General features: G+C 41.4%; 1 protein-coding gene across 1 annotated transcript in view; it reads right to left on the minus strand.

Annotated features, from left to right (window-relative positions):
- LOC139749133 (sorting nexin-25-like) overlaps positions 1 to 22,891 on the minus strand; it is a 455,484-nt gene that overhangs the window by 268,592 nt on the left and 164,001 nt on the right.

Genomic DNA, 22,891 nt, shown 5'->3' on the forward strand with positions numbered 1-22,891 from the left:
GGCAGTTAATTTATATCTTTTTGTTGGAGACTTAATTCAGTCAAAAGTCAATATTAAATGAAATATAGAGAGGTTTATCAAAGGGAAAAAGAAGAGACAAGGGAAAGTATTTACAAATTTTGGAGAAAGAGAAAAAACTCTCTTTTAAGTTGTTAAGTCATAGTTACTGGGAAAGACATGATAGGATAGAGACTTCCAAAGCCCACCCTTAAGATGCCAAAGGTTACAGAGTAGTCATGCCAAGTATTGCATGGCCTAACTAGTGGTGGGGGTACACAAGCAACCAACTCTCGGAAGCAAAAACCAAAGTATGGAAAGTGAACCAGCACTGTGGCATAGGGAAAGTGGGTCAAGTTTTGAAGTTAGTGTGGGGGAGTTGATAAGACTAACTGCTTTTGACTCAACTCTGTCAAGTGAGCATGTTGAGCTAGAATGACCCCACAAGTGAGAGGAGTACTCCATACATGGACAGATCAATCCATTGCACATACGGAGCAACTGTTCAAAAGAAAAGAAATTTCATCATTTATACAGGACTCCCAGTTTCTTATTTGCAGAATTTACTATTTCCATAATGTGGAGTTTCCAAGACAGAGTGAATATCACAATAATAACAAGTATGTTCATTGAGTCTAAGAGGTGGAACGACAGAACTATTGAGGGTGAGAAGAAAATTGAGGAATTTCCAATGGAAAGATGGGCAGAAAATGGGTCTTGGAGTCATTAAACTTGACCAGATTTTGTCTAACCCACTAAGATATCCTTCACAAGACTGAATTTACTGCTGAAGATATTTCAAGACAAGTAAAAGTGACAAGAAGCAGCACTGAAGGATGTGGAGATATGCAGAGCTGAGTCATCATCATATGAGTATATTTGGTTGTTTGCAGAAAAAAGGAAATAGTAGATAAAATGGAAAGAAAGTGTAGGAGACACAACCGAACCTTAAGGGACACTGCTTGTGTGTGTGTGTGTGAGTGTGTGTGTGTGTGTGTGTATATGTGTGTTTGTGTGTGTGTGTGTGTGTGTGTGTGTGTGTGTGTGTGTGTGTATACGTGTGTGTGTATGTGTGTGTGTGTATACGTGTGTGTGTGTGTGAGTGTGTAAGTGTGTGTGTGTGTGTGTGTGTATACGTGTGTGTGTGTGTGTATACGTGTGTGTGTATACGTGTGTGTGTGTGTGTGTGTGTGTGTGTGTGTGTGTGTGTGTGTGTGTCAGTGTCTGTGTGAGTCTGTGTGTGTGTGTGTGTGTGTGTGTGTGTGTGTGTGTGTGTGTGTCAGTGTCTGTGTGTGTGTGTGTGTGTGTGTGTGTGTGTGTGTGTGTGTGTGTGTGTGTGTGTGGTGTGTGTGTGAGAGAGAGAGAGAGAGAGAGAGAGAGAGAGAGAGAGAGAGAGAGAGAGAGAGAGAGAGAGAGAGAGAGAGAGAGAGAGAGAGAGAGAGAGAGTAGGGGAGGGCATCAACAACCAAGGAGAGAGATTGGTGAGAGAGGAAGCTAGACATGAGGAAGCAAAGTGAAAGAAGGAAGCCAAAAGAGAGGAGCTTAGAGATGAGATCCAAGGAGTGAAGGCGTGTTAGTGTCATCCAAGGTAGAGTTATAGGAAAAACAAGAACCAAAGAGAGTTGTTCTGTCAATGAGACAGTTATAGTACTGTTAAAAAGGAAAAAAGAAGGAAAGGTAAGGTAAGAGAAGTCGTTAGTAATGTCCTAAGCTAAAGACCAGAAAGACCAATCAGTGGATGAAGAAGGGGGTTATCAAAATTTCTCTGAATAAAGGAAAACTCTGACTGATGGATAATGTACTTGTATTGATAATGGGCAATAATAAATACTGAAAGGGAGTCGGAAGAAGGATCATTTTGCCAAGCCTGACAGACTAATCCCTTACCTGAATGGCCTCAAAATAGGAATGGTTAGACCATGGATTGGAAGATGAGGTCATCTTGGAGGAGGAGGGGAGAAATGCTGTCATTACCACAACAATAACATCTGCTATGTGTCCAATAGGAGACTAATTTACCCAAGGAATGTCAAAAATGAATTTTCATAAGTTATTCCAATCAGTCATGGGAGAGGATAGTACTACTACTGTCTGAGCCCTCTTATGGCAAATGTATTTATGCTTGTGGTGTGCAGAGTAAATGTTGTGTGTGTTGTATGTGATAGTAAGGCTGGAGTTATGGGGGTGGGTTGTAGGTTGGATTCATTTCTGTCTGGGGTTAAGAAGGTGACTGAATGTTTGTGGGAATCAAACACTGTTTTGAGAGACCGAAAATTCTAATGAGTGTGATGTAATGTTCCATGTTTGTTACTTGGGTAATGTAGGGGTGCTGTGATGTAATTTTGAGGTTATATCTGTATACATGTAGACCTTTACAGTGTGGTCTGTGGGAGGTGATGGGAGGTCATGTCAGAGAAGAGTGAATATGGCTGGAGAGAAAAATGCTTCCTGGAGAACTCCACTGTAGAATTTGAGTGTTTTGGAGAAGAAGCCTTTGCAAATGATTAGATTGTTGGCCACTTATGAAATTGGCTAACCACTTGTAATTGCTGTAGAGGGTGGTTTTAAGAGTATTTTGAGGGAAGATGTGCTGGGGGACAGTCTTATGCTTTCCTAACATCTGTTATGATGAATATAGTGAGAGAGTGGTGTAATAGTTGGCCGACGCCATCCAAGATGTGTGTGAGGTAAATGTGCAGAGTAGTGGAGTGCTTGGATCTAAAGCTGTATTTTGTGGCTGAGAGACATCTTGCATGAATCTGTTGTGAATCAGGTTTTCAAAGTGTGTGATTACTAATGACAGTAGTGATACAGGGTGATAGAAGGAAGAGAAGTTCGGGAGCATGGTGGGGTTCAGGATGGGATTTTGTGTAATCAGAAATAACAGAAGATATCTTTGAGTGCTTAGACTACATTTGGGCCAAAGTGTTTTACGTGGAAGCTTTATATGGTCTCAGCGCTAGTTGCAGGGGTTCTTTTAAAATCTTATTTCCATTCTGAATGCCTGTGGAGGTGTTATTGGACTCTACCAGCTCAAAGCTACACAGTGAGTGAAAAGTAACCTTTGACAAGGCTGTCCCATTAGGAGTACAGTCTTGTCAAAGAATGCACTCCAAATGAGGCTCCACTTCCATGCAACTGGAAAAAGCACAGCCTTGGTCTGTAGGAGCCTTAAAAAGAAGTCCTGGGTAACACCAGGACTGTTCCCTAGAAATTGGGTTGGGGATAATTTTATATTTATTTTATCTTTTTATCATACCTGATTATCATCTCCCACATCATTGAGGTAGTGCCAGGAAACAGATGAGGAATGGCCCATCCACTCATATACACACACACACACACACACACACACACACACACACACACACACACACACATATATATATTTATTTATTTATTTTGCTTTGTCGCTGTCTCCCGCGTTTGCGAGGTAGCGCAAGGAAACAGACGAAAGAAATGGCCCAACCCACCCCCATACACATGTATATACATACACGTCCACACATGCAAATATACATACCTATACATCTCAATGTACACATATATATACAAATACAGACACATACATATATACCCATGCACACAATTCACACTGTCTGCCTTTATTCATTCCCATCGCCACCTCGCCACACATGGAATACCATCCCCCTCCCCCCTCATGTGTGCGAGCCAGCGCTAGGAAAAGACAACAAAGGCCCCATTCGTTCACACTCAGTCTCCAGCTGTCATGCAATAATGCCTGAAGCCACAGCTCCCTTTCCACATCTAGGCCCCACACAACTTTCCATGGTTTACCCCAGACGCTTCACATGCCCTGATTCAATCCACTGACAGCACGTCAACCCCGGTATACCACATCGATCCAATTCACTCTATTCCTTGCCCGCCTTTCACCCTCCTGCATGTTCAGGCCAATATCACTCAAAATCTTTTTCACTCCATCTTTCCACCTCCAATTTGGTCTCCCACTTCTCCTCGTTCCCTCCACCTCCGACACATATATCCTCTTGGTCAATCTTTCCTCACTCATTCTCTCCATGTGCCCAAACCATTTCAAAACACCCTCTTCTGCTCTCTCAACCACGCTCTTTTATTTCCACACATCTCTCTTACCCTTACATTACTTACTTGATCGAACCACCTCACACCACACATTGTCCTCAAACATCTCATTTCCAGCACATCAACCCTCCTGCGCACAACTCTATCCATAGCCCATGCCTTGCAACCATACAACATTGTTGGAACCACTATTCCTTCAAACATACCCATTTTTGCTTTCCGAGATAATGTTCTCAACTTCCACACATTCTTCAAGGCTCCCAGGATTTTCACCCCCTCCCCCACCATATGATTCACTTCCGCTTCCATGGTTCCATCCGCTGCCAGATCCACTCCCAGATATCTAAAACACTTTACTTCCTCCAGTTTTTCTCCATACAAACTTACCTCCCAATTGACTTGACCCTCAACCCTACTGTACCTAATAACCTTGCTCTTATTCACATTTACTCTTAACTTTCTTCTTTCACACACTTTACCAAACTCAGTCACCAGCTTCTGCAGTTTCTCACATGAATCAGCCACCAGCGCTGTATCATCAGCGAACAACAACTGACTCACTTCCCAAGCTCTCTCATCCACAACAGACTTCATACTTGCCCCTCTTTCCAAAACTCTTGCATTCACCTCCCTAACAACCCCATCCATAAACAAATTAAACAACCATGGAGACATCACACACCCCTGCTGCAAACCTACATTCACTGAGAACCAATCACTTTCCTCTCTTACTACACGTACACATGCCTTACATCCTCGATGAAAACTTTTCACTGCTTCTAACAACTTGCCTCCCACACCATATATTCTTAATACCTTCCACAGAGCATCTCTATCAACTCTATCATATGCCTTCTCCAGATCCATAAATCCTACATACAAATCCATTTGCTTTTCTAAGTATTTCTCACATACATTCTTCAAAGCAAACACCTGATCCACACATCCTCTACCACTTCTGAAACCACACTGCTCTTCCCCAATATGATGCTCTGTACATGCCTTCACCCTCCCAATCAATACCCTCCCATATAATTTACCAGGAATACTCAACAAACTTATACCTCTGTAATTTGAGCACTCAATCTTATCCCCTTTGCCTTTGTACAATGGCACTATGCACGCATTCCGCCACTCCTCAGGCACCTCACCATGAATCATACATACATTAAATAACCTTACCAACCAATGGATAATTTTACCGAACCTAGCTGTACAATGCGGAGGTATATGAATACGAATAAAGTACATAGAAACGCACATCTTCATAAAACATACAAACCTCCAACAGCCAGGATCGAAGCTGGGACCCCTGTGCAAGAGGCAGGAATGCTAACCACTAGGCTATGGGCCTGGCTAATAGGAAACAACAATTTGAATACTAAGTACTCGAATACTCTTCGTCTCACAATGGTGAGCAATGGAGTCTATACCGGTTATTTCCCAACAGGTGCACATAGCCAGCTGATAGCATTTTACCGAACCTAACTGTACAATGCGGAGGTATATGAATATGAATAAAGTGCATAGAAACGCACACCTTCATAGAACATACAAACCTCCAACAGCCAGGATCGAACCCGGGACCCCTGTGCAAGAGGCAGGAATGCTAACCACTAGGCTATGGGCCTGGCTAATAGGAAACAACTATTTGAATAGTAAGTACTCGAATACCCTTCGTCTCACAATGGTGAGCAACGGGGTCTATACCAGTTACTTCTCAACAGGCCACATAGCCAGCTGATAACATTTTACTGAACCTAACTGTATAACACGAAGGTATATGAATACAAATAAAGTGCATAGAAAAGCACACCTTCATAGAACATACAAACCTCCAACACCCAGGATCGAACCTGGGACCCCTGTGCAAGAGGCAGGAATGCTAACCTCAAGGCTATGGGCCTGGCTAATAGGAAACAACTATTTCAACAGTAAGTACTCGAATACCCTTCGTCTCACAATGGTGAGCAACGGGGTCTATACCGGTTATTTCCCAAGAGGCGCACAAACACATTCAACAAACCTTCAAAATACTCATTCCATCTCCTTCTCACATCACCACTACTTGTTATCACCTCCCCATATACATATACATATGGGAGAAAGAATACTTCCCATGCATTTCCAGCGTGTCATATAAGGTGACTAAAGGAGACTGGAGCAGGGGGCTCTAAAAGGGGAAACAGAAGAAGGCGTCATGCAGGGAGTGCTCATCCTCCTCGAAGGCTCAGATTGGGGTGTCTAAATGTGTGTGGATGTAACCATGATGAGAAAAAAGGAAAGATAGGTAGTATGTTTGAGGAAAGGAACCTGGATGTTTTGGCTCTCGGTGAAACGAAGCTCAAGGGTAAAGGGGAAGAGTGGTTTGGGAATGTTTTGGGAGTAAAGTCAGGGGTTGGTGAGCTGACAAGAGCAAAGGAAGGAGTAGCAGTACTCCTGAAACAGGAGTTGTGGGAGTATGTGATAGAGTGTAAGAGAGTAAACTCGAGACTGATATGGGTTAAACTGAAAGTGGATGGAGAGAGATGGGTGATAATTGGGGCCTATGCACCTGGGCATGAGAAGAAAGATCATGAGAGGTAAGTGATTTGGGAGCAGCTGAGTGAGTGTGTCAGCAGTTTTGATGCACGAGACTGGGTTATAGTGATGGGTGATTTGAATGCAAAGGTGAGTAATGTGGCAGTTGAGGTATTAATCTGTGTACATGGGGTGTTCAGTGTTGTAAATGGAAATGGTGAAGAGCTTGCAGATCAGTGTGCTGAAAAAGGACCAGTGATCGGGAATACCTGGTTTAAAAAGAGACATATACATAAGTATACATATGTAAGTAGGAGAGATGGCCAGAGAGTATTATTGGATTATGTGTTAATTGATAGGCGACTGAAAGAGAGACTTTTGGATGTTAATGTGCTGAGAGGTGCAATTGGAGGGATGTCTGATCATTATCTTGTGAAGGCGAAGGTGAAGATTTGTAGAGGTTTTCAGAAAAGAAGAGAGAATGTTGGGGTGAAGAAAGTGGTGGGAGTAAGTGGGAATGGGATGATGACTTGTGTGAGAAAGTACCAGGAGATACTGAGTGCAGAAAGAAAAAAGGTGAGAGCAAAGGATGTAAGGGGAGTGGGGGAGGAATGGCATGTATTTAGGGAAGCAGTGATGGCTTGCACAAAAGATGCATGTGGCATGAGAATCGTGGAAGGTGGGCAGATTAGAAAGGGTAGTGAGTGGTGGGATGAAGAAGTAAGATTATTGGTGAAAGAGAAGAGAGAGGCATTTGGATGATTTTTACAGGGAAATAGTGCAAATGACTGGGAGATGTACATAAGAAAGAGGCAGAAGGTCAAGAAAAAGGCACAAGAGGTGAAAAAGAGGGCAAATGAGAGTTGGGGTAAGAGAGTATCATTAAACTTTAGAGAGAATATAAAGATGTTTTGGAAGGAGGTAAATAAAGTGCATAAAACAAGAGAACAGATAGGGAGGTAATAACAAGTAGTGGTGATGTGAGAAGGAGATGGAGTGAGTATTTTGAAGGTTTGTTGAATGTGTTAGATGATAAGAGTGGCAGATATAGGGTGTTTTGGTTGAGGTGGTGTGCGGAGTGAGAGGGTTAGGGAGAATGATTTGGTAAACAGAGAAGAGGTAGTGAAAGCTTTGGGGAAGATGAAACTCAACGGGTTTGGATTGTATTGCAGTGGAATTTACGAGAAAAGGGGGTGACTGTGTTGTTGACTGGTTGGTGAGGATACTCAATGTATGTATGGCTCATGGTGAAGTGCCTGAGGATTGGCGGAATGCATGCATAATGCCACTGTGCAAAGTCAAAGGGATAAAGGTGAGTGTTAAGATAACAGAGGTATAAGTTTGTTGAGTATTCCTGGGAAATTATATGGGAGGGTATTGATCGAGAGGGTAAAGGCATGTACAGAGCATAAGATTGGGGAAGAGCAGTATGGTTTCAGAAGTGGTACAGGATGTGTGGATCAGGTGTTTGCTTTGAAGAACGTATGTGAGAAATACTTAGAAAAACAAATGGATTTGTATGTAGCATCTATGGATCTGGAGAAGGTATATGATAGAGTTGATAGAGATGCTCTATGGAAGGTATTAAGAGTATATAGTGTGGAAGGCAAGTTGCTGGAAGCAGTGAAAAGTTTATATCAAGGATGTAAGGCATGTGTACAAGTAGGAAGAGAGGAAAGTGATTGGTTCTCAGTGAATGTCGGTTTACGGCAGGGGTGCGTGATGTCTCCATGGTTCTTTGATTTGTTTATGGCTGGGTTGTTAGGGAGGTGAATGCAAGAGTTTTAAAGAGAAGGGCAAGTATGCGGTCTGTTGTGGATGAGAGGGCTTGGGAAGTGAGTCAGTTATTGTTTGCTGATGATACAGTGCTGGTGGCTGATTTGGTTGAGAAACTGCAGAAGTTGGTTACTGAGTTTGGTAAAGTGTGTGAAAGAAGAAAGCTGAGAGTAAATGTGAATAAGAGCAAGGTTATTTGGTACAGTAGGGTTGAGGGTCAAGTCAACTGAGAGGTAAGTTTGAATGGAGAAAAATTGGAGGAAGTGAAGTGTTTTAGATATCTGGGAGTGGATTTGGCAGTGGATGTAACCATGGAAGTGGAAGTGAGTCACAGGGTGGGGGAGGGGGCAAAGGTTCTGGGAACGTTGAATAATGTGTGGAAGGTGAGAACATTATCTCGGAAAGCAAAAATGGGCATGCTTGAGGGTATGGTGGTTCCAACAATGTTATATGGTTGCAAGGCGTGGGGTATAGATAGGGTAGTGCAGAGGAGGGTGGATGTGTGGGAAATGAGATGTTTGAGGACAATATGTGGTGTGAGGTGGTTTGATCGAGTAAGTAATGAAAGGGTAAGAAAGATGTGTGGTAATAAAAAGGTGTGGTTGAGAAAGCAGAAGAGGGTGTATTGAAATGGTTTGGTCACATGGAGAGAATGAGTGAGGAAAGATTGACAAAGAGGATTTATGAGTCAGAGGTGGAGGGAATGAGAAGTGGGAGACCAAACTGGAGGTGGAAAGATGGAGTGTAAAAGATTTTGAGCGATCGGGGCCTGAACATGCAGGAGAGTGAAAGACATGCAAGGAATAGAGTGAATTGGAATGATGTGATATACTAGGGTCGATGTGCTGTCAATGGATTGAACCAGGGCATGTGAAACGTCTGGGATAAACCATGGAAATTTTCATGGGGCCTGGACGTGGAAAGGGAGCTGTGGTTTCAGTGCATTATACATGACAGCCAGAGACTGAGTGTGAACGAATGTGGCCTTTGTTGTCTTTTCCTAGCGCTATCTCGTGGGTGTGCGGGGGGAGGGGGTTTTTACTTCATGTGGCGGGGTGGCAACGGGAATGGATAAAGGCAGCAAGTATGAATTATGTACATGTGTATATATGTATATGTCTGTGTATGTATATATATGTATACGTTGAAACGTATAGGTATGTATATGTGCATGTGTGTATGTGTATGTATATACGTGTGTATGTGGGTGGGTTGGGCCTTTCTTTCGTCTGTTTCCTTGCACTACCTCGCAAACGCTGGAGACAGCGACAAAGTATGATGAACGAATAAAATAAATATATACATTTTTTATTTTATACTTTGTCGTCTCCCTGGGGATAGGGGAGAAAGAATACTTCTCATGTATTCCTGCATGTTGTAAAAGGCAAGTAAATGGGGATGGAGCGGGAGGCTGGAAATCCTCCCCTCCAATTTTTACTTTTCCAAAAGAAGAAACAGAGAAGAGGAGCCTAGTGAGTACTTTTCCTCTTAGGCTCAGTACTCTGTTCTCATGACTATCTCTCTAATGCGGGAAATGGCGAATATACAAAAAAAAAAATATATAAAAACATATGAATGTGTGTGGGTATGAAGGGAGGGTATGTAGTTGTTTCGTAGGAGAGTTTGTGTAGCCAGTGCATGACTGCTCTGTGGTGTGGCTGGTTTGTGACTAATTTTTGAGTAATATTTCATGAGTATGTTTGTGTGTTGTTTGAGAGAGGGGATGACTGATGTTTTGGGTTTGAAATCCTTCATATGTAGGGATTGTAATGGTATAGAGTGTAGATTTTGTTTACCAGTATATAGAGTTGGCTGCTGTAGATTTTGTGGTCTATAGTGTCATGGAATGTGTGCTAGTCTGTTGGCAATGTTAAGAGTTTGAATTGCTTTGTGGTCTCTGCTGATGTAACTCTCACATAAAGCAATGAAACTATTCCAAAACACATAGATTTAAAGGTCACATCCACCACATGACCAGTAAAATCCTCATTAGAAGCACCACTGCATATGTGGTGAATGTTTCAAGGTTCCAGGGATATTCCTACACATACAAGTAGAGGGGAATGATTTCTGATAGCCATAGGGTAAATGCAAATTTCAGAGTCAATGGCATAGTACAGTACACTAAAAACTCTGAAGACAACAAGAAAAACAAATATCCTGGTTCTAATAAAAATAAAAGGGGGAGGAGGAAAAGTCTTTATCAAAGAAAATGGTAACACTTAGCATACATAATAATATCATAACAGTAGAAAGTGCATACATATAATACAACTTCAGTGAACCACAGAAGGATAACTATCTTTGGTAGGCTGGAGAAAACAAACAGGAAGGCTGATAAATGATCTGACTCATCCAGGGATCCATTGAATTATGAGGCAACAAGTGCGTCTGGCAGATCTGCTAGCAGGAAAATAATGTCTACCAAATCCTGAGAGGCATATACCTTACCAGCAAGGTTAGAGGTTTCTAACCCCTTAGGATCTAAGAAAAATTATCATAACTCTTGGACAGACCGACCCTGGAGATAAACTGCTTTTTTTTAACTAAACTGTAGTCACTTACAAAACAAAAGAATGAACAGAATTCTTATATATTATTGAAGATATAATATCAAAATAACTATAATCAGCATTGAACTTCTTTAGGAACTGTAAAGATATTCAATACTATCAACTGCTTTGTCAATCATGGATTTCATCAGTTCAGAACGAGTTCTGAACTTACGAAAAACAATTCCCTCATAAAGGAATGGCCAGTGAGGACTGGCGAGGAGGCAGTTTATTCTCATTTGGGAATAACAAAGTTACAAATTAACAAGGATAGGATCACTTCACATAAACTAAAGCTCACAACACAGCTCTTTATATGATATACATAAAAAAAGCAGCTAACTCATTCCTGAAAACCTTAAACTGTGCTACAGAAAGTAAGGAGAATAAGAGAGTACAGAGGATGGTAGATAAAATGGTTTGCTCATTGGCCTCTTCTAAAGGAAGTAATAACCTTTCATGAGTTGAAAACATTTCTTCTCCCAAACTGGAGTCTGCTAATGAAAAAGGGATATGAGAACATAAATATACGGAGTCCAGAAGGAAATTTTTGAACTTCCTGTTTGAAAAATGTGTTGAGTGGTGGTTTAGGAAGACATATCCAGAAAACTGCAGTTAAGGTGGATCCTCACCAAACTCAGACCTCAAAGAAAAACAAATAAGTTTCTGTGATAGAACAATGCAAAAATTTCACCGTCTCTTCTTCCCAAAGCTAGATCAAAGAATGATTAGAGAATACAGTACAGGTACACCAACGATTTTCTGGCACTTTTGGTTCCAAAGCCTTGCCAGATTAACCATTTTGCCAGAACAACCATGGTCACGTAATAATAATTCATCAACACACCTCTAACCCACTAATCATATATCTCTCATGTGTCTAAAGTATACCATGGACTGCTAGAAATTTAAATTAAACAAATATTAAATGTAAATCAAATAAATAAATGAAATAACTTTATACACCTGCTCAGGACTGAGGGGCTCGCCAACTAGCTTCGCAAATTCATCCACATACTCGGCGGCTCCTTTGTGGTTTGCAGACTGCTTTTCTCTGCACAATTTATTCATAGAAATTCCGAGACGCTTCTTGAATCTTTGAATCCATCCTTCATTATAGTCATGCACTGAAACACCACAGTCCATTTTTTCAACAGTTCTACTTTATCTTGAATCGATATGGATTGGTGCTTACGTTTGACACCATGACTGACACTCTCATATGTCTTCAAAGCCATAGCTAGGGTTAAATTTAAGCAAAATAAGCTAAGAATCTCACAGAATTGTGGTATCACTACCAACAAGTACAGTGTAAAGAATGCAAATAAGAGCGCCCTACAGACAACGCCATCTGTGGCCGCCCAGTAAACTAGTCTCGTGGCTGTGGTAATTTCAAGTTGCCTCACGTAATTTTGTCCAGACTAAAGGAGGTGCTGAACCATCAGTAGCCAGAAATTCGGTGATGTACCTATAGTAAAGTTTCAGAAAATAAACTGAATTAGAGAGTATCAGATCATATTAGTTAAAAATCTTCTTCAGGGACCAATTAGGTTGAAAAGTGGAACTCTGGGTTAGTAAATGTCTACTAAGATCAATGTCACATCCAGAGGAAAGAGGTTTCTGTAGCAGGAATCTGTGGTGTAGCAGGTGATGCTAGTCATGAAAAAGAGAAGTAAGAAACTGAAAGAACATGTCCACCAAGAGTGTCTTCTGTGTTTCTTTCTTCAATTTCAAGAATAAACTTCCAAGATGACTGATTCTGGCATGCTGTTAATTCACTGAGAGATGTTTTTGACAATGAGGTCCCTAAAATAGCACTAGTAGACAGTGAAAGAGACTTCATACAAGAAACAACCAAAAATGAATGTTCTGACTGCTACTGTAAATGGCATGAGAGATAGACAAATGAAAATAGGACTTGATTTATGCAACAGTGAGAAAAATGGCAAACCAAAACTGGTCCCTCCAGAGAGGAGCTGCCATGTTCGCTGAGCTCTCAGAAAGATTCAGCTTCCCAAGACCATGTGAACAGAAGTTATTTGGTGGGAAATGGATGATGTTCCAATTGTTCTAACTGACAGAACTGACAGAACCTTTTGTTGCATTATCAGTTTACAGGGAGGTGCCCTACAAAGTGTCAATTTTCCAAACATATGAAGTTATCAATTTGACATTTTCTATATATTTTAAACATCAAATTGAGATACATTTTAAAGATAATGCGATGAAATTCAGTAAAAACCATATCAGATAGAGAAATAATGGTTTATATCAACAAAAGCACAAAAATTTGAAAATTTCTCCCATAGACAGTACACACATTCAATAAAGGTAAATAAATTCAATAAAGTTAATAAACAGCAAGAATCATTATTCATAAAAAATAACATGAATCTAAATACCAATCTGCATTTCAAACTATCAATATCGTACATAAATAATAAACGATCTTTTTGGAAAAAAAAAACTATGTGCTGAAAAATAAAAGTTCTTATCTTGCTTTGGATTTTATTCTTTTTATACCTTCTTTAGTGTAAGGTACAATGATGACTGTGCAAAATCCAGTCTTATGTAGGTGGTGCGAGATGGGTCATTATCAGTGCTTATGCATCTGGCAATAAGAAAGAGCATGAGGGGCAAGCATTTTGGAAACAGCTGGGTGAGTGTGTCAGCAGTTTCGATGTAAGACAATGGGTGTTAGTAATGGGTGATTTGAATGCAAAGGGGAGTAATGTGGCACTTGAGGGTATAATTGGGAGGCATGGGGTATTCAGTATCATGAACAGAAATAGTGAACTACTTGGAGAGATGTATTCTGAAAAAGGACTGGTGATTGAGAATACTTGATTCAAAAAGAGAGACATACACAAGTATACGTATGTGAGTAAGACAATGGTTAGCGAGCATTACTGGATTACATATTAATTGATAAGCATGTAAAAGAGAGGCTTTTGGATGCAAATTTGCTTAGAGGGGCACCTGCTGGGATGTCTGATCTTGTGGAGGCGAGGGTGGAGATTTGTAGAGGTTTTCAGAAAGGAGGTAACAATGTCAGTGAGAAGAGAGTGGTGAGAGAGTAAGCAAGCTTGGAAAAGATACTTCTGTGAAGAAATATCTCACTCACGTTTGAACTACTGACATTCTGTCCACAAACATACAGTTTCTCCTTGTCATATGTAATACTTGACAACACATAACTCACATAACCCATTCTTCTACACTAGATTTTCCTGCGATGAGCACTGCGAGCTAGTCCTGCATTTTGGTAAAATGGTAGGAGCAGTAGATAGAAGTAGTGGGTAGGAATATTTAGGCAGTAGCATTAAGTAGAAACATTTTCTCTTCCTCTTACTGACCTACACACTTCTGTTTAACCAACCTCTTCTTTCACAATCTACACATGTATTTAGTTCTTACCTTATCAACCTGCACTTTGTTTGTCCAGCCTTCTGCACTCTTACTAACAATTGGTAATAGTTTAAAAAAAAAAATAGTAGTAAGTAGGAGCACTGGATAGAAGTAGTCTTTAGGAACATAAGGTAAGAGCCTCTGCAAACATTGCACAGAGTTGGCCTCTGCCAGTGGCCTGTTATGGGTCAGGCACAAAAGGCTATGAAGCAGCACAGGAGTTCACCAGTTATAAAGACGATTGCTGTGGCCACCCCCTTGAGGGAGTTCCAACTGGAACAGGCATTAGGGTTATAGATAAATAGACTGACTGTAAAACAGCAATAGGTGAGAGTAAATGAGGCAAATGAGTCAGTGAAGAATGTGAAGAATATAGGGAAGAAGTGTTAGCATGTGTTAGATGTGTATCTGGCATGTGAAAGGTGGCAGTTGGACAGATTAGAAAGAGTACAGAATGGTAACTGAAGAAGTAAAGTTGGTGATGAAAGAATAAATAGAGCTGTTTGGGTGACACCTACAAGGAAGGAGTGCAAATGATTGGGAGATGTATAAGAGAAAGCGTAAGAGGTCAGGAGGAAGGTGCACGGGTACAAAAAGAAGGCAAATGAGAGTTGGAATGAGCAAATATCAACAAACTTTAGGAAGAATAAGATGTTTAGGAAGGAGGTTAATAATGTACCAACAACAAGGGAACAAATAAGAATTGGTGAAAGGGGCAAAAGGGAAAGTGGTGACAGGTAGTGTCGAAGTGAGGAGGAAAAAGAGTGAGTATTCCAAAGGACAATTGAATGTGTTCGATGATATCGTGGCAGATGAAGGGTGATATGAGAAGTTAAAGAGTCATGGACAGTGATTTTATGAAGAAAGAAGTGGTGGTGAAAGCTTTCCGTACTTGTACTGAAGTTGAACTTCTTGAGAAAGTGGGTGACTGTGTTGTTGATTGGTTGGTGAGGATTTTCAATGTATGTATGGATCATGGTGAGGTGCCTGAAGACTGGCAGAATGCATGTATAGTGCCATTGCAAGTTGTACCTCTCTGATCCAGCGCTCTGTGGTCCAGCACATTTTGAATCTGCTGCCAATAGCTATCAGTTTGTGGATCTGCCACCTGGGTGGTGCTGTTAGCAACGTTAAGGTGCCCAAATCTGCTTATGCTGCAGCCTAGCTAATTAACAGTCCTGTTAATTTCTTATATTCAGCTGTAATTTAGCCCTTCAGATGTCATCTAAGAGACCAAGAGGTGTAGAAGATGGTGCTGTGCTTATGAGTGTAAGCATAAATCATCATCTGTGCTTAAAAGGGTGGAGTTACTGAAAAAATATGTAAAAGAACTTCTATAATGACTTTGTGTGAGTACTATGAGATCAGATCTTCAACTGTATATGTCTTAGGGGTCAATTTCCATTTTCCTGTACTTTCTTTAGTCCAGCAATGGCCAGGTTCAGAGGCTGCTGGATTAAAGTGGTACAATCTGTATATAAAGGCAAGGGGAATAAAGGTGAGTGTTCAGATTACAGAATTATAAGTTTTTTGAGTGTACCAGGTACATTACATAGGAGAGTAGTATTTACAGAGCATCAGATTAGGGAGGAGCAGTGTCGTTTCAAAAGTGGCGGAGGATGTTTGGATCAGGTGTTTGCTTTGAAGAATTGGTGTGGGAAATACTTAGAGAAATGGATGGATTTGTGTGTTATTTATGTATCTGGAGAAAGCATATGACATGGTTGATAGAGATGCCTTTTGAAAGGTCTAAAGAACGTACAGTATGGGAAGGAAGCTGCTTGTGTATAAGTAAGAGGAGAGAAAAGCGAATGGTTCCCAGTGAAGGTTGGTCTGTGGCAGGGGTTTGTGATGTCACCATGGTTTTTCAATTTGTTTATAGATGGGGTGGTGAGGGATGTAAAAGCAAGAGTCTTGGAGAGATGGGTGTGGGAAGTGTTGTTTGCTGATGGCAGAACAGTGGTGGCAGATATGAGTGAGAAACTGGTAAGCGAGTTTGGAAGTGTGTGTGAAAGGAAGTTAAAAGTAAACGTGAATAAAAGCAAGGTCATTAGATCTAGCAGGGTTGAGGGACAGGTTAGTTGGAGTGTAAGTGTGCAAAGAGAAAAACTGGAGAAAGTGAAGTATTTTGGATATCTGGGAATGGACATGACAGCAAATGGAAGCAGTGAAGTGGAAGTGAGTCTCAGGGTGGGTGAGGGACAATGGTTCTGGGAGTGCTGAAGAATGTGTGGAAAGAGCAAACATTATGTGGGAGAGCAAAAATAGGTATGTTTGAAAGTATAGCAGTCCCAATGAGACTATATGGATGGGATGCATGGGTTATTGATAAGGATGTGTGGAAAACTGTTGATGTGTTGGAAATTAAATGTTTGAGGACAGTAAGTGCTGTGAGATGACTTGATTGAGTAAGTAACAAAAGGGTAGGAGAGATATGTGGTAGCAGAAAGAGCATGGTTGAGAGAGCTGAAGAGGGTGGGGTGAAACAGTTTAGACATATGGAGAGAATGAAGGAAGAAAGGTTGACAAAGAGGATATATGTCTCAGAAGTTGAGGGAACACGAACAATTGGAGATGGAAAGATGATGTGAAAGAGATTTTGAGCAATTGGGGCCTCAACATGCAGGAGGATGAGAGGACAGAGTGAAATGGAATTATGTATTTTACTGGGGTTGATGCGCTGTCAATAAATTGAACCAGGGCATGTAAAGTGTTTGGGGCAAACCATGAAAGGTCTGTGGGGCCTGGTTGTGGATAGAGAGCTATGGTGTCAGTGCATTACACATGACACCTAGAGAATGAATGTGAGTGAATGTGGCCTTTTTTTGTCTGTTCCTGACCCTATTTCATTTAAGCAGGAAACTGTGATCAAGTATAAATAAAAACCAGAACATTTAATGATAGTTGACTACTTAATCAAAGATATCATGATAAACATGCAGGAGATGAAAATCCACAATGACAAAATAACAATACACTCACTGCATAATCAGTCAATTGATAAGCACTACATGCCACATGCAAAAAGCCCCTCTAAATCTAATGGCTTATATGTGCCTACAAGAAAATATTAGATGTAATTATCAATATTGCAGGATAACATAATTTTCCTAATTTGCCTATGAATAATAATCAAAACTCATACTCATACATCATATACTATCTTTATTTTTTCATTAATTTTATTATACTTAACTGCTGTCTCCCATGTTAGCGAGGTAGCACAAGGAAACCGACAAGGAATGGCCAAACCCACCCACATACACATGTATATACATAAACGCCCATACACACACATATACATACATATAGAGTGCAACATATACAAACATATACATATACAGACAAATACATACATATACAGTGCAATGTTTTTTTTTTTTTTTTTTTTTTTTTTTTTATACTTTGTCGCTGTCTCCCGCGTTTGCGAGGTAGCGCGAGGAAACAGACGAAAGAAATGGCCCAACCCCCATACACACGTACATACACACGTCCACACACGCAAATATACATACCTACACAGCTTTCCATGGTTTACCCCAGACGCTTCACATGCCTTGATTCAATCCACTGACAGCACGTCAACCCCGGTATACCACATCGCTCCAATTCACTCTATTCCTTGCCCTCCTTTCACCCTCCTGCATGTTCAGGCCCCGATCACACAAAATCTTTTTCACTCCATCTTTCCACCTCCAATTTGGTCTCCCTCTTCTCCTCGTTCCCTCCACCTCCGACACATATATCCTCTTGGTCAATCTTTCCTCACTCATTCTCTCCATGTGCCCAAACCATTTCAAAACACCCTCTTCTGCTCTCTCAACCACGCTCTTTTTATTTCCACACATCTCTCTTACCCTTACGTTACTTACTCGATCAAACCACCTCACACCACACATTGTCCTCAAACATCTCATTTCCAGCACATCCATCCTCCTGCGCACAACTCTATCCATAGCCCACGCCTCGCAACCATACAACATTGTTGGAACCACTATTCCTTCAAACATACCCATTTTTGCTTTCCGAGATAATGTTCTCGACTTCCACACATTTTTCAAGGCTCCCAAAATTTTCGCCCCCTCCCCCACCCTATGATCCACTTCCGCTTCCATGGTTCCATCCGCTGACAGATCCACTCCCAGATATCTAAAACACTTCACTTCCTCCAGTTTTTCTCCATTCAAACTCACCTCCCAATTGACTTGACCCTCAACCCTACTGTACCTAATAACCTTGCTCTTATTCACATTTACTCTTAACTTTCTTCTTCCACACACTTTACCAAACTCAGTCACCAGCTTCTGCAGTTTCTCACATGAATCAGCCACCAGCGCTGTATCATCAGCGAACAACAACTGACTCACTTCCCAAGCTCTCTCATCCCCAACAGACTTCATACTTGCCCCTCTTTCCAAAACTCTTGCATTTACCTCCCTAACAACCCCATCCATAAACAAATTAAACAACCATGGAGACATCACACACCCCTGCCGCAAACCTACATTCACTGAGAACCAATCACTTTCCTCTCTTCCTACACGTACACATGCCTTACATCCTCGATAAAAACTTTTCACTGCTTCTAACAACTTGCCTCCCACACCATATATTCTTAATACCTTCCACAGAGCATCTCTATCAACTCTATCATATGCCTTCTCCAGATCCATAAATGCTACATACAAATCCATTTGCTTTTCTAAGTATTTCTCACATACATTCTTCAAAGCAAACACCTGATCCACACATCCTCTACCACTTCTGAAACCGCACTGCTCTTCCCCAATCTGATGCTCTGTACATGCCTTCACCCTCTCAATCAATACCCTCCCATATAGTTTACCAGGAATACTCAACAAACTTATACCTCTGTAATTTGAGCACTCACTCTTATCCCCTTTGCCTTTGTACAATGGCACTATGCACGCATTCCGCCAATCCTCAGGCACCTCACCATGAGTCATACATACATTAAATAACCTTACCAACCAGTCAACAATACAGTCACCCCCTTTTTTAATAAATTCCACTGCAATACCATCCAAACCTGCTGCCTTGCCGGCTTTCATCTTCCGCAAAGCTTTTACTACCTCTTCTCTGTTTACCAAATCATTTTCCCTAACCCTCTCACTTTGCACACCACCACGACCAAAACACCCTATATCTGCCACTCTGTCATCAGACACATTCAACAAACCTTCAAAATACTCATTCCATCTCCTTCTCACATCACCACTACTTGTTATCACCTCCCCATTTACGCCCTTCACTGAAGTTCCCATTTGCTCCCTTGTCTTACGCACCCTATTTACCTCCTTCCAGAACATCTTTTTATTCTCCCTAAAATTTACTGATAGTCTCTCACCCCAACTCTCATTTGCCCTTTTTTTCACCTCTTGCACCTTTCTCTTGACCTCCTGTCTCTTTCTTTTATACTTCTCCCACTCAATTGCATTTTTTCCCTGCAAAAATCGTCCAAATGCCTCTCTCTTCTCTTTCACTAATACTCTTACTTCTTCATCCCACCACTCACTACCCTTTCTAAACAGCCCACCTCCCACTCTTCTCATGCCACAAGCATCTTTTGCGCAATCCATCACTGATTCCCTAAATACATCCCATTCCTCCCCCACTCCCCTTACTTCCATTGTTCTCACCTTTTTCCATTCTGTACACAGTCTCTCCTGGTACTTCCCCACACAGGTCTCCTTCCCAAGCTCACTTACTCTCACCACCTTCTTCACCCCAACATTCACTCCTCTTTTCTGAAAACCCTTACTAATCTTCACCTTAGCCTCCACAAGATAATGATCAGACATCCCTCCAGTTGCACCTCTCAGCACATTAACATCCAAAAGTCTCTCTTTCGCACGCCTGTCAATTAACACGTAATCCAATAACGCTCTCTGGCCATCTCTCCTGCTTACATAAGTATACTTATGTATATCTCGCTTTTTAAACCAGGTATTCCCAATCATCAGTCCTTTTTCAGCACATAAATCTACAAGCTCTTCACCATTTCCATTTACAACACTGAACACCCCATGCATACCAATTATTCCCTCAACTGCCACATTACTCACCTTTGCATTCAAATCACCCATCACTATAACCCGGTCTCGTGCATCAAAACCGCTAACACACTCATTCAGCTGCTCCCAAAACACTTGCCTCTCATGATCTTTCTTCTCATGCCCAGGTGCATATGCACCAATAATCACCCACCTCTCTCCATCAACTTTCAATTTTACCCATATTAATCGAGAATTTACTTTCTTACATTCTATCACATACTCCCACAACTCCTGTTTCAGGAGTATTGCTACTCCTTCCCTTGCTCTTGTCCTCTCACTAACCCCTGACTTCACTCCCCAGACATTTCCAAACCACTCTTCCCCTTTACCCTTGAGCTTCGTTTCACTCAGAGCCAAAACATCCAGGTTCCTTTCCTCAAACATACTACCTATCTCTCCTTTTTTCACATCTTGGTTACATCCACACACATTTAGGCACCCCACTCTGAGCCTTCGAGGAGGATGATCACTCCCCGCGTGACTCCTTCTTCTGTTTCCCATTTTAGAAAGTTAATACAAGTTAATACAGTGCAATGTATACAAACATATACATATACAGACATATACATATATATACACATGTACATATCCATACTTGCTGCCTTCATCCATTCCTGACACCACCCTGCTACACATGAAATAGCGAGGCAGTGCCAGAAACAAACAAAAAAGGCCACATTCATTCACACTTAGTCTCTAGCTGTCATGTGTAATGCACCAAAACCACAGCTCCCTTTCCACATCCAGGCCCCACAGACCTTTCCATGGTTTACCCCAGACACTTCACATATCCTGGTTCAATCCACTGAAAGCACATTGACCCCAGTATACCACAACATTCCAATTCACTCTATTCCTTACACGCCTTTCACCCTCCTGTATGTTCGGACTCTGATCACTCAAAATCTTTTTCACTCCATCCTTCCACTTCCAATTTGGTCTCCTGCTTCTCTTCTCTCCACCTCTGAAACATGTATCCTCTCTGTCAATCTTTCCTCACTCATTCTCTCCATGTGTGCAAACCATCTCAACACACCTTCTTCTGCTCTGTCAACCACACTCTTTCTATTACCCCACATCTCTCTTACACTTTCATTACTTACTCGATCAAATCACCTCACACCACATATTGTCCTCAAACATTTCATTTCCAACCCACCCACCCTCCTCCACACAACCCTATCTACAGCCCATGCCTTGCAACTAGACAACATTGTTGGAACTACTATTCCTTCAAACATACTCATTTTTGCTCTCCGAGATAATGTTCTCACCTTCCACACATTCTCTGATGCTCCCAGAACCTTCGCCCCTCTCCCACTGTGTCTCACTTCTGCTTCCATGGTTCCATCTGCTGCTAAATCCACTCCTAGATATCTAAAACACTTCACTTCCTACAGTTTTTCTCCATTCAAACTTATCTCCCATTTAACTTGTCCCTCAATCCTACTGAACCTAATAACCTTGCTCTTTTTCACATTTACTCTCAGCTTTCTTCTTTCACACACTTTACCAAACTCAGTCACCAACTTCTGCAGTTTCTCACCCTAATCAGCCACCAATGCTGTATCATCAGTGAACAACAACTGACTCACTTCCCAAGCCCTCTCATCCACAACAGATTGCATACTTGCCCCTCTTTCCAAATCTCTTGCATTCACCTCCCTAACAACCCCATCCATAAATAAATTAAACAACCATCGAGACATCAAGCACCCCTGCCACAAACTGACATTCACTGGGAACCAGTCCCTTTCCTCTCTTCCTACTCGTACACATGCCTTACATCCTCAATAAAAACTCTTCACTGCTTCTAGCAACTTATCTCCCACACCATATACTCTTAAAACCTTTCACAAAGCATCTCTATCCACCTTATCGTATACCTTCTCCAGATCCATAACTGCTACATGGAAATCCATCTGTTTTTCTAAGTATTTCTCACATATATTTTTCAAAGCAACCACCTGATCTACACATCCTCTACCACTTTTGAAATCACAGTGATCTTCCCCAATCTGATGCTCTGTACATGCCTTTACCCTCTCAATCAATACCCTCCCATTTAATTTCCCAGGAATACTCATCAAACTTATGCCTCTGTAATTTGAACACTCACCCTTATCCCCTTTCCCTTCGTACAATGGCACTATGCATGCACTCCGCGAATCCTCAGGCACTTCAATAAGATCCATACTTACACTGAAAATCCTTCCCAACCAATCGACAACAGTCACCCTCTTTTTTGTAAATTCCACTGCAATACCATCATAACCCGCCACCTTGCCGGCTTTCATCTTCCGCAAAGCTTTCACTACCTCTTCCCTATTTGCCAAACAATTCTCCCTGACCCTCTCACTTCGCACACCACCCCAACCAAAACACCCTATAGCAAACACATTCAACAAACCTTCAAAATATTCACTCCATCTCCTTCTCACTTCATCACTACTTGTTATTACCTCCCCAGCTGCCCCATCACCAACTTTTCCATTG

The sequence above is a fragment of the Panulirus ornatus genome, chromosome 6 (genome assembly GCF_036320965.1).
Source record: "Panulirus ornatus isolate Po-2019 chromosome 6, ASM3632096v1, whole genome shotgun sequence".
In the NCBI taxonomy this organism is placed as follows: domain Eukaryota; kingdom Metazoa; phylum Arthropoda; class Malacostraca; order Decapoda; family Palinuridae; genus Panulirus; species Panulirus ornatus.